This window comes from Actinia tenebrosa, unplaced genomic scaffold, assembly GCF_029948245.1.
Source record: "Actinia tenebrosa isolate PJP-AT-01 unplaced genomic scaffold, QUT_ActTen_1.0 PGA_scaffold6__47_contigs__length_16458017, whole genome shotgun sequence".
NCBI lineage: Eukaryota > Metazoa > Cnidaria > Anthozoa > Actiniaria > Actiniidae > Actinia > Actinia tenebrosa.
In genome coordinates this window covers 14,276,511-14,289,959 of record NW_028292583.1, presented here as the reverse complement: position 1 = coordinate 14,289,959, position 13,449 = coordinate 14,276,511, and the positions used below count along the sequence as shown (strand labels likewise).

At 35.8% G+C, this 13,449-nt stretch overlaps 1 long non-coding RNA gene across 1 annotated transcript; it reads right to left on the bottom strand.

Annotated features, from left to right (window-relative positions):
* Positions 1-4,954: 4,954 nt before the first annotated feature.
* LOC148906150 (uncharacterized) lies at positions 4,955-13,396 on the bottom strand. The gene is made up of 2 exons (XR_016121559.1): positions 13,321-13,396; positions 4,955-7,543 (listed from the first exon to the last, which is right to left on the bottom strand). It is a non-coding gene; the product is annotated as an uncharacterized LOC148906150 (long non-coding RNA).
* Positions 13,397-13,449: the final 53 nt, after the last annotated feature.

The window sequence follows — 13,449 nt, the reverse complement described above, 5'->3', positions numbered from 1 at the left end:
GAGAGGAATGGAAGCGTAGCTGTCAAGAATGAACACTACAATATCTACGCTAATACTTTCTACTACGAGTTGATGCTACCGTGGAATACTTCTCTGCCTGATGAACTCGTCTTCTTGGTCACGAGCAGCGCTCGAGATGGTGGGGGTTCCAATTGGTACAGAATCAAGCTTGTTGGCTACATAACTGCGTAATGCTACCGAATTAAAACCAACTAACGTTAACAGCATAAAAAGAGCAAAGATAGATTTAGGTGAATAAATGTCTACACCCTTGAGTTTAGTTTATTAATATTTCTTCAATAGAAAATAACGGAGACTCTAACGCAGGGCAACACCCCGATTGCTGTTCACCCCCTTATAAACTACAAAAAATAAGAATGGATGATAATAGAATAATAATAATAATAATAATAGAATAAATAATAACTGACGAAAATGATGGGACACTTGTACGTTTGGCAAAAAGATAGTAATGCTGTGCAAGATTATTAACGCGCTAAGTTAAGGCGGTTTGAATGAATTCGGTTACTTTATCCTTAAAATGATGAAAAATGATATCTTTGAATTTTGGGACAGATTCAGCATGCTTCCAATAACTAGGGAGTTTATTCCACAATTTAACAGACCTGGGGGAAAAAGAACTTGTAAAGTATAGCTGACGTTGAGAATAAACGAGGCGGAAAATTGCAGGATCAAAACTGCGCTTGCTATGATTTGAAGTTGCGGGGATCAAAAAGCGGCCTAAATCTGCTTTCATGAGTCCAGACTTAAATTTAAACAAAAGAACGAGGTCATGTATATCCCTGCGATATTCTAACTGAAGTAAGTTTATCTAGCCTCTCTTTATAGGTCACCTTTCTATCAGGATAATTCAAAATGAATTCGGTAGCGCGTCGTTGAATATTCTCAAGTAACCTACGATGTAAAGCTGTGTAGGGAGACCACAGACACGGGGCATATTCTAATATCGGTCTAACTAAAGCAGTATATATAAGTTTTCTTGTTGATATGTCGGTAATGTCTTTACCGCACACTCGCTTTACGAGCCCGAGGACTCCGTTTCCCTTTGCGCACATGTTCTTGATATGAGCAGCCCATGACAACTCACCAGTGACAATCACACCAAGGTCTTTGATTGAAGGAACAGACTCAACTTCGTCATATGCATGACTTAACATTTGGTGGTATTAAATTTCATTCCACGGTCAACACTCTAGTTGTGAAGGCCGTCTAGATCTGCTTGTAGAGAGGTGGCGGAGTTTATAGATTGGTATAGCTTACTATCGTCGGCGAACAAAGCAAGACTGGATCCATCGTGAATGTAGTCAGTTAGGCATGTCATTGGCATAAATCAAAAACATCAGAGGGCCCAGGATTGAACCTGAGGTACGCCAGATGTCACTGATAGCCAATCAGAGAGGGTGCCGTCAAAGACCACACGCTGATATGTAACGTTTTACATTTTAGGCTACGTGTCGTTCACTAGAGTAACGTTTTATTGGATTAACGATTGTGCACGAGAAGACACATGAATATGGATACTATTGAGTTACATCGTAATTTTCGCGAATTGGGGTTAGATGGGAATCGGGAGTAAGTCCCATCTTGACAGCTCTTTAGTATAGGGATGAACTCACCTGATAGGAAGTATTGCTCTTCGAAAATCTTGCTCAGTAATGGACGTGCTGCTATTTCACTTGACGAACGATGATCGTGCGCTTTCAACGTGGATTAGTGTCGTCATTTCCGTTCAAAAATAGACGAATCATTGGAACGCTCTGATTGAGGGACGGAAGTGTTCCTAGTTTTCTTGGCGTGAGAAAGCCAAGCATTCTGATTGGATCGATATTGAACGTATCCTTGCAGGATGTTTTAAGTGACGTAAATGTGACGTGAGATCATGACATAAATGCGTGACCTGTTTTGCCTATAAAACTGTTCTATTCCATCAGCCGGTATTCAGTACTGAATTTAACCGAGATACGTTGCACTGCAGAAAAACTTGAAGCAAGCATCTGAGCATCGCAATGGGTACTTTTCATTTTACGATACTCGTTGTGATAGTTTTATCAGTCTTTTCGGGCGTGTCATATAGCACAGGACAAGTGGCTTGTAAGAAAGGTCAAGACTCGTTACACGATTATCTCAGACTAGCAGGGATCGCCTCCAAATCACTAGAAGACCGAGTGGAAAGTTTGAACACAAGCTACAAAAGCATCAAGGCAAAATACGCGAAATCAGAGCAAGAAATCGCAAGCCTCAAACGTACCTTAGCCAACATCCAGGCCAAACTGAACGCACCGGGATGGAACTTAGTCAGAGTGGATCTTGCGTTGAACCAATTATCTAGGATTCAGCTACATCAGAAAACACCGACCTATATCCAAAGGCTTCCAACAGTCCTGCCAAGCAAGACCAAATCCATCATCATCTCCGTCTTTACTAATTTCTGGAACGTCAAAGGCCATGTGTACCTTAACTTCAAGGCGTATCAAAAGAGGAACGAGAGGAATGGAAGCGTGGCAGTCAACAACCAACACTTCAATATCTACGCTAATACTTTCTACTACGAGTTGATGTTACCTTGGGATACATCTCTGCCGGATGAACTCGTCTTCGTGGTGAAGGATAGCTACCTAACGGGTGGAAACAACAACTATTACCAAGTTAAACTTGTTGGGTATATAACTGTTTAAGCGTACATTGAAGGACTTAAAACTAAGATAGAAAGAATAACTGTATTGAGTTCTCGTTTCTTTGCTTTACGCGATACTTTGATTCACTTGTAGTTCATATTTGACGGAGGGAGTAACTATGATCTCTCTAATTGTATGTCGTATCATTCTGTTATAGCTATTCATAAAAATATTACTTAAATGTTGATAAAAATAAACTTGAACGGGTGCAAAACAATCCAGTATTGTTGAAAGAAACTTACTTCAACGAAACCCGAGTAGACCTTCCCCGGGTAGTATTGAATAAGGTTGTCCTTGAAGCAACGAGGTTTAAACATCAGAAAGCTGTGTCAATATGGCCATTAGAGATTTTTAGATTTACGTTCACGGCAAACGTGAAACGTCAGTTGACCAGTAAACAATTTTTTTAAATGACTGAAAAAGAATCGCAAAAAAAGTCCAAATAGTAGAAAAACAAAAGAGTATTTGCGCTTGGTGAGAAGGTTTGTAAATAGTAAAGTAAAATACAGGAAAACTATGAAAACGTGGTCACGTTTGCCGTTTGCGGGGAGAAAAAAAATTCAATCTAAAACTCTCTATTGCTGCTGTATATACTTGGACCCTGAAATATTATTCTTTCATATAGAACCGTATACACATGAAATATTTAAAAGCTCTTGAATTCTTCCAAAACGAGCTGAAATAAACGCATGCGCAAACGTTTTTCGTTAATGTCCTTTCACCCTATACTTTAAAGTTGCTAATTTTGAGCATATTAAATTTTCTAGGCGCCTCAAGGTTTACGAACATACTTTGGGTATGAAAAGGGAATAAAAGTAAATGTTCGTCACGGCTTGTTCTCAAAACGCATCCCACATGGATGGGAGTGTCTAAGCTAGATAAGTAATCATTTAAAGAAGAGGCATTTTGGGTTTGCTGGTCATAGCAAGGGGTCAATCACATACGGTCTAGGGGCCGACTAACCTCTCCCTTAGGTTTTTGCCGAGCTTCCTGACCAGGCTGTAAGTCCCCCCGGGGATAGCGGTGTTGGGGTCGAAATCTCTGGCATAGCCGTAAATGCTTTGCGCTGCCATACGACGCTTCAGCATTCGGGTCTGGGAGTATGGTCTTCGGTTATTTTATTCATAACTAAAGAAAAATAATACAATAAACCAGTCTTTCTGGCAGATGGATAAAGAGAAATCTTGAGTACGCATGCGCATTTCAAGTACAGGAAAAAGACTGAACATTTGTGCTCTCTTGAGCAAGGTCATCTATGGTTACTGAGGTGCCTGTGACCATCTACTCGTGAGCAGTAGTACTTGCGAAGTGCATGTGGTTTAGAGGAGGGATCAAGGGAGGAATGATTTGTTGCAGCTAGTGACGATTGATCATCTTAGTAAGACTGGCCTCCTTCTGCTATTACTCCCCACGCTTTATCAGAAGCCTTTCCCCGTGTGATGCCACTACCTTGCGGCGCCATATATTAGATAGAGCAACAAAACGATCAGAAAAATACTTATGATTTTTTTCAATGTAGACTCCAGAATATCCATCTTTGGTTGTTGTCGTTTTTTATGATAAAAATCAATAAATTAATCTTCCTAGGAAAAGAACCATTGAATCGAAAAGGCAAAAGAAATCCTGATGTCTGCGCGCGTGATTTAAGAGTAAGAAAACATTGAAAACGCACGTGTTTGCAGTACCTATGTGGTATATTTCTCCATCTATGAGATTATTATTATTGAAGAAATAGAGAACGCGCGCGCGTGCTATGTGCATTTATAAAGCACAAATTACATAAATTACGAAACTGAAAGTGCGCGCGCGTGCTGTGTGCTCTCATAAATCACGCGCTCCCAACCAATCAGTACGCGAGATTTAGAGCAGTTATTTTATGAAGGAATTTTCATTAATTTTCTTTCAAGTGCCCTTTTAAAAGATGCAAAGTAATAAATAGGATAGAAAGAGAGGGAAAGAAGAAAGGAAGCCTAGAAGGAAGAGAGAGAAATGTTAAAAGAAAAAGGAAAGGAAATGGAAAGAAATTTCAGCTTGCTACAAGAAGTTATGCCTGAAAAAAAACAAAAAAAAAAACAACAAAAAAAAAAAACGACAAAAAACAAAACAAAAACAAAAAACAAAACAAAACAAGAAAAAAAAACAACAACAACAAACAAACAAAAACACTGTTTGGTTACTAATATTTTGCTTTTATTTCAAACAAAACTTTCCTCATATGAACCACACTATAAAACTATTTCATTCACAAGATCTGAATGTTCAAATTATATCAACAACTTTTAATCATAAATATCTATTTCTGGTATAAAACTATTTTATATTACTAACATTTTTTACATTGCTTAGTAGCTTTACAATCCTTGTTTTCTTTGCATTAATTCCATTGGAAATTACATTTTGTTTATCTTATTTTATGTACAAAAATTTCAAAAAAGGAAAGAAAAGAAAAAAAGGTCATTGTGGCCGTAACAGCTCGACCAATAGCGCAGCGCAGCCGTGATGTCATAAATACGAAGACAAAGGCGAAATTCGGACAAACAAACTTGCAAGTTTACTTTCAGCAGATAATTTTCACAGCCGATCGCAGTTGATCTTAGTTTACATGGGTTATTATTGTAACTTTAAGTAAAAATAATGAAATCGGTTCGTATAATCCTCGTAGCGGTTAAACAGAATGCAATATTTGTCCGAATCTTCAAGCTATTTTTAGAATCAGTGCGCTGCGCTATTTTATACATTTGTATTTAGGTCTTTTCAATAGACTGAACCTTTTATTTCCTATAGTTGCGCATTTACCAATAACTCAGTTTACAAACTTGTTTCTAGCTAGTTCCTAGCTATTTACAAAATGCATGCGACTCAATAACCATCATGGATGCCGGAATCTTGACAAAAGCCAAGAGAAGGAATATTTGCACCTCAAGAATAGAACTATTTTCGCTACTAAACGGGAAAAAAGAATCATGACCTGAGAATATTTTCAATGTCACTGAATTCGTAATAATAAATAATAAATAATCATGTAGAATGTTGTTCTTGCTTAAGAGTGCAAACAATATAACCGTGAAACTTTAGTAATACTAAATAGTACAATTTCATGCAAATTCCATTGTTTTCTATTGTTTAATTAGCACTTTTTTGACTATTTAGTAATTAGTGTTTCACGGATTAATTGTTTGCACTCTAGTAAGAATTCCGTTTTACATCGGTTTAGTAGGAAATTATTCTAGCGATATCAAAATTTGCAACAAATCTTGATGAAAATATTTGAACAAATAATCAATCAGGAAATCTAAAAAAATCCATCTATTTAACATTAATCTATTTATCTCACTCATTCATCTATTTATTTTTCCATTTACCTATCTATTCATTCATTCTTCCATTTATGTGTTCATCCATTTATTCATCCATACATTTATCTATTCAATCATTTACGGTACGCGCAGCATTGCGCGCAACATTGCTGGCATAGTAGGATAGTTTTCTACTTCAGCAACGTGGCGTGCAACAAATTGCGTCGTGTCATAACTCGCAACATCGATTGCATGCAACATTGCGCGCAATGTTGCACCGTGTGTCCGTAGCTTCATTTTCTCTTTAATCCATTCACTCATTCACTCTTTAAATCCATTCACTGTCTCTGCAGTGTACCTTATGTGTAAATCATTTTATAACTAACCCTATCAACCATAATTTCCATCTTATATCAGTCTTTCACTCCGTCTATCTTATTCTCATTCTCATTATCTATCACACATCCTTAACAATCAATCAATCCATCCATCATTCTATCAATTACTGTCACGTCTAACACAGTATCCAACACCAACTCCAGCTACTTTACATCGATAAACCATGATTCAACAATACGAAATAAATAAAGCTGTACATAAGGCTACAGGGTTCTAAAAAAGATTGGAGATGTCTATATACACATGCATGTACAATATACACAGTCTTAAACACAATACCATTATTTACATATTTATTTAAAAAAAGCAACGGCCAAACTCTTCGATGACTGATACACGATATAATACATCGGGAAACTTAATATATTCAATCTAAGAAAAACTTTATCAGCCTTATCCTATTTTTTCATCAACTTTTCAAGTAAGCACCCACGAGGCTGGGTCACATTAAGTAGCATATTTTCGTGAAAAATCTAATAAAAACTTTTCTTTCAATCACTACTATCGTTTGATCCCATTGCTTAGAATCTAAGGGTGTGGTCATACTTTTAGTCGAAAAAAATCCTCGTATCTATACAAAAACGTTATAAAAATACCTACAAAAATAAATCTATTGATCCTATTGCAATACCTTGCATTGATTTCCTAGAGGAATTGTTCTGGGGGGCAAATCAATAGGCCGTCTTTTCTTATGAAAAAAAACCCCATAGTTTTGTCCCCCAGAACAATTCCTCTATGGACTCAGTGCAAGGTGTCTATTATCACTTGATAGTTATAGAAAATAAAACGATTGGTGCCTGCACTGCAATCTTGTTTGTATTTTTTGTCGAACATCAAGGTCTGTTTACAAGGAAGGAGGATAACCCTACTCACGGGCGCTAAACCCAAAATGATAATCGTATTTAAGTCATCATCTTTACCTGTCGTCTATACTTTTTATTTCAGGCTTAGTATCTCAAAGTTTAAGCTCTTCGGGCGTGGTTTTGTAGGGCCTTCCTTAGTTCTCCGCCTTACAGTATCGTTATTATTATCATTCTTCACCTCTGGTTCCTCTGTGATGGCTGGCATAAGATTCTCCATACTCGAGGTTAAGTCTCCTGTTGACATTCTTTTATTCTTCAGGGACTTGTTTAATTTTTCAAGCGCTTTTACCTGTGAGAGTAGGAAAAACTATGTTAGTCTTCCACACAGGGGTTTGGTAGTAAAAGGTATACTTTGGTATTATTGATCAAGTTGAATGCACAGCTCTGTTAGTCTTAGAAAAATAAATTTACACGCTAAAACAAGGGACAATTTAGGCTGCGTTCATAATGTATGGCAGAGGGGGGGGGGGGGGGGGGGGGCAATTGAAATTTATGGGGGATCGGAAAACATTTTACCAGTAAAATGGGAGGGGGGGTGGTGTTTGGATTTTTTTTCAGAGAACTGGGGGGAGATGCAAAATTTAGCTACGAGAGATTGCCCGGGGGAATAGTTATTTTTTAGGGGACTTCAATGGGGGGTCTTAAGAATTTTTTTGTCTTTTAAAGATTTCACCTGACCCCCTCCCCCTCTGCCATACATTATGAATGCAGCCTTAATAACAGACATATATTATGGACAGACAGACAAACAATCAGAACAAAAAAGACAAAGTTAGAAGTTATTTTATCAATTTAAGATTTTTACTTGGCAGGTTTACTTTAAAAAAAGAGAGAGAAAATAATGAAATTATTATTATTTAGATTATTATTTAGATGGTGTTTTTGCTTTAGGAAACGTAAAATAGTGTTTAATCTATTCATTTACAGGGTGAAACAGAAAAAAATAGTGACTTTAATTCGTTAGTAAATTCCGAGTTAAGTCTAGTTTATATAAAAAAAAGTCATACGGTGCCTTTCTTAATTCATGTCTTTGTAAAAAGAGTGCAAAAAAGAAGTTTAAAAAGTGCATTTTATCTTACGCTATGGAATACCCGCCCTTCGAGAATTGACAAAGACAAGAAGACAGAGAGACAAACTGTATTTATCGTACTTACCAGCAATCGTTGGAACCAGGAATCGTTCACCAAAGACATGCAAAACTTTTCAATATGTAATTTTATGTTTAGAAATTTAAGGTGTTTTTAAAATTTAGTTAAGTTTTTCAAAAGTTAGTTAAGATTTTTATCATCAAGGTGAATTTGTAAAAACTGATATCAATTTAAAATACGAATTCATTAATTTATTGATTGATATGAATTTAGAAAATATAAGTTTATGAATTATGCAAAGTTTATAAATTATATTAAAATATATATAAAAAATAGTTTAAGAAATTTAAGAATGCAGCCAACATTTTTGTATAAAAATAACTTTTATTTTCATTTAAAAATTTATATTTTATAAAATATCAATTCTTAGAATTTATTGATCAATATTGATTTTATATTTTTAAAATGGTTAAAATTTTTAAATAAAAAATGTGGCAATGTATTGCAGTGAAATTATTTTAAAAAGGTTTACAATATTTAAGCAATTTTACTTAACCCATGAATTAGTTAGAGTGACCACAGTAAATCCGTGAAACACTAATTACTAAATAGTACAAAATAGTGCTAGTTAAACAATAGAAAACAATGGAATTTGCATGAAATTGTGCTATTTAGTATTACCAAAGTTTCACGGATTTACTGTGGTCACTCTATTGGGAAATAACTATTATTATTATTATTATTATTATTATTATTATTATTATTACTTAATAGCAAAAACTTTGTCTTCATGAGTGATTCTATGTGAAGATTTCTTGTTAGGTGGTGATGGATGGTAAGGGAGAAAGGTGGGTTGCTCCTCACTAGTCTTGACAAATTGTCCCTTACCTCCCCTCCCATAAGAAAATTATTATACCCAATGGGAAGTGGAGTTACAGGCACTCGGGAAATCCTTTGTCATAAATTTTAGTAACACGATTTAGATATTGATTATCAAACTGTATTAATAATAATTATTATTTAATTTATCAGTTGACTATTTCGTTTCAAGGGTTAAATAAAATATCTTTTACTTTCATCTTTATTTCAGGCATATTTTTCCCATTTCAGTCCTTGTGCCTTTCCCTTGAGTATCATTTATTTGTCGAATGCTTGTGCATGAGAAGACATGAGTTAAACTCAAACAAAGAATATTATTCTTAAAGTGTCTATCACCCTTCTGACAATACTCTCAGTATTGATTCTGCATGGGATAAGATGTTGAATAACCCGAAAAAATTTCATAGTTTGAGTGCGGCTTCTTGAAGTTATAAAGGCTTTTCCATATCATATGCTAATGCTGTGACGTATGAGGAGGTATTTATGATTATTTGTTGTTCCTTGTAATTCGAAACACCTGCTTCTATTTAAAAACTAACTTGGAATAATTTCTATAAGAGCAATGAGGAAAACAATGACGGATTTAAAATTTAATTTATCTGTACCAGTAGTGTTTTGTATATTAAATGATTACTCCTCATACGTCACAGCATTAGCATATGGAATGGAAAAACCTTCATGATTTCAAGAAGCTGCACTTAAACTATATATACTTTTTAGTGTTATTCAACATCTTACCCCATGTAGGATTAATACTGTGAATATTGTCAGAAGGGTGCCAGGCACTTTAAGCAAATGACATGTCTGAAATGGGAAACCATCATACCCAAGTGGATTTGGTCCATTTAAATTAACATTTAATGGAATAATTTCATTTGAATTTTATTATTTTATTTACAATAAAGTTTTAATTTTTTAGAGTTTAAGTTTTAGTGTTTTATTTCAATGAAGTCCAAACCTCATTGGAGGTTTTTTAGAAGCAAGTGCAGGACTAGAGTGCCATAAATGCACAACAGATTCTCTACTGTGCCGATCGGAACGATATCGCCCCATTGCATTGGAGGTTTCAATATTTTTATTAAGACTAGAGCATGAGAAAGCTTGTGTTTTCTTCAACGAAGTTTTAGTTTTGGAGTTATTCTGGTCCCTAGGGGATGACTTTGCCTTGTGGGCTACATTAGGCACTGAATCCCATTTTGAGACCTTTGTGTTTTTCTTACTATGAAGTCCTTTCAAATCTATATCTGGTACTGAATGTGGAGATTGACTATTCTTTTGTGCTAAAGGCTTTCTAGGTGAATATCTTTTATGACTTAAAGCAGAAGTGGAACTGTACCTCCTTTCTTGATTGTTTTCTCTCGGCGACAAGGAATATTCCTTAATTGGTCTATTATTTTTGATATTAAGTGGGGTGCGGCCTTTAACATGAGTGCTGTTAGTGCTACTAGCATAAGTGCTTCTTTTAATGATGTTATTGTTGTCATGCCCTGGTGGTTTTAAACTAGGGATCCTTGGCGATGTGAGTTTCTGTACAGAGGGGTGGTATCCTGGGGTCTTATTTTGCTGGCCCCTTGGGCTGCGAACAGGGACCTTTTTAGGCTGGTCCCTTGGGCTGCGAACAGGGATCTTTTTAGGCTGGTCCCTTGGGCTGCAGACAGGGACCTTTTTAATCTGCTCCCTTGGGCTGCGAACAGGGACCTTATCATGCTGGTCCCTTGGGCTGTAATTGCTCTTTGCTGGGGTTGTCCTTGCAGCGCAAGTGCTCTTTTTGCTTGGATTCTCTTTGGAGTGCTATACGGTGAGAGAAAATCAGTTTAATCAGTAAGAACTTTTATAAGTGCAAGAGTGAAATCCAGATTAATTCTGTTTATTATTAATATTTAAAGTTTTAATTGTCGTATTTTTCAAATGTACAAAGTTTCTGAAGAAGATTATTTTTAACATGAATTTTTTTTCATAATTTTTATAAACCCTCAAAACTTCTATAACTGAAATCATGTATTTAATACAAAATTGTTTTTCCCTTTTTCCCCCCAGATTTTCCTATAGATAAATTCTACACAACTGAACCAATATTTATGTTAATCATTTCTGCCATATTTTACTCAGTTTGCCTGCTCTAACATTTAAGTTAAAAACGTTTTTATTGCCGTTGGCAACTAACTAATAAATCAAAAATATATTAATGACTTATCAGTTATCATAATTATCTTTTCTTTGAATTTCATTTTATGATTTATGCACATAAAGTATTTAAGTGTTTATATTTTATTTTAATCATTAATTTTGCATCTATTTTTCTTTGACAGCATTTTATATACAAGTATTCAAATCGCACTTTATAGAGCTTAAATATAGCTTGGTTAAGTTAGACAGTACAGATTCAACCATACATCATCTTACAACATTCACATGTGCGCATTACTATAGACAGTTACCACCTATCTACAAGACCACACATACATAATACAACACACAACATATTGATTAAGTTAACATCATCTAACAAAACTCACACTTTGCTAAAATATAGATACTAGATTACCATCTAAAGTACTACCTATATCCCTGATTATATAACTGTGTTCTAACTAATGATTCTTGGTACAAAAAATATCAGGAAAGGAGTGAAAACTTTCTATAGAGAAAACTTCTCGAAGTTTCAGCCATAATATTTGTAATGGGCTTATAAGCAGCACACTTTACCTATGCTGTCTGTGATCGTGGTTTCCAGATTCAGTTCCATGGGAGGGAATGTATGAAAAGCATAGAAGACTTAGAAAAAGAATATTACTTTAAAAATTTTTTTTTGCTGCTTGAGCTAGATTTCTATGTCTGGTGTGGATTGACTAGAATTACTTAGAGAAAGCTTTTCGAATTTTTCAGCAATATGGCTTACTTTCAACCTGCGGTGATCCTCATTACCTGAGTTTATATCTGATTTTCCCCCTGATATTTCTGAAGAGTTGGTTTCTTTTGTTATACTCTGGTTACTCTGGTCATCGGCGTTTAAAAGTGTAAAAATGTCATCTTCATAATTTTTTTCAGCACCTCGAATTGCATCAAAATTATTCACATCTTCTAGCTGTTCATTGTCAAGGTCAGCCATCAAACTGGCCTCTAGGTTCTCAAAGCTTGATAAACCAGGAGAAAGACAGTCTGGACCGTCTTGCGAACCCTCAAAACTAAACACTATGTCTCTTTCGATAAAATTCTCAAGGCTCACATGCATGCGATCAATTTCAGGTACTGTATATTTTGCTATTGTCTTGCCATCTTTAGTTCGTATGGGAATATCGTACGACCTCTTTCTACTTCTTTGTGGCTTACTTGAACCTTCGTTAAATTTTTCTTGCATGCTAGAGCTGCGTTGGCGACGTCCTCGTTTTTGTCTAAAAACTTGTCGTCTTGTTCTACCGAATCTTGAAAATTCACTAGATTTGGTGACATCTAGTAAGTTCTCTTCACTCTTTGTGTTTTCGGTTGGTCTGGTCTTAGTGAATCTTGAAAATTCACTAGATTTGGTGTCATCTAAGTGATCTTCACTTTTTGTACTTTCAGTGCTTTTCTGAGTCGTATCTTTGACCTCAAGTGTCCCAGAATTCTCTGGGGGCTCAGCTTGGAACTTCTTCTCCTCGTTTTCTTCACCAGCTTTTCTAGAGTTCTCAATTTGTCTCAATTCAAGTGCCGATCTTGACTTTTCATCATGCTTGGACTCGTCGATATCTAAATGCATTTTAAACTGTTTTGCTTCTTCCGCTGGTCTTGAATGATAACTGTGCACAATGTTATCATAAAAGTACCTATGCTTCTCCGTCGGACTGACGATTTCAGGGCTACTCTTGTGTCTAGCAGGAGCTTGGCTCTCATTCTCAGATTGAAGAGAGTTCCAACTTTTAATGGACACATCTTTGTGCTCCCCACTATCGCATCCTCCATAAACTATGAAATCTTGGAGATCACCATCTGAATGTGCTAAATCTACCTTTAAAGACTCCTTAACAAATGCTACTCTGCGTTTGCGAGGTTTTAAGCTAGACTTAACATATCTACAACAGTGAGACCTAGTATTATAGGTCTCCTTGTTCATTCGTTTTACCGTGTGTACAGCGATCCCTGCTGATTTAAATTTTCCTTTGGAGTCAAAGTTCTTGTTGATTTCATTTCGTAGGTTGCATGTATGTTCCTTTGTGTTCTTTGGTTGGGGCCTTGTTTCCGCTGGAAACAA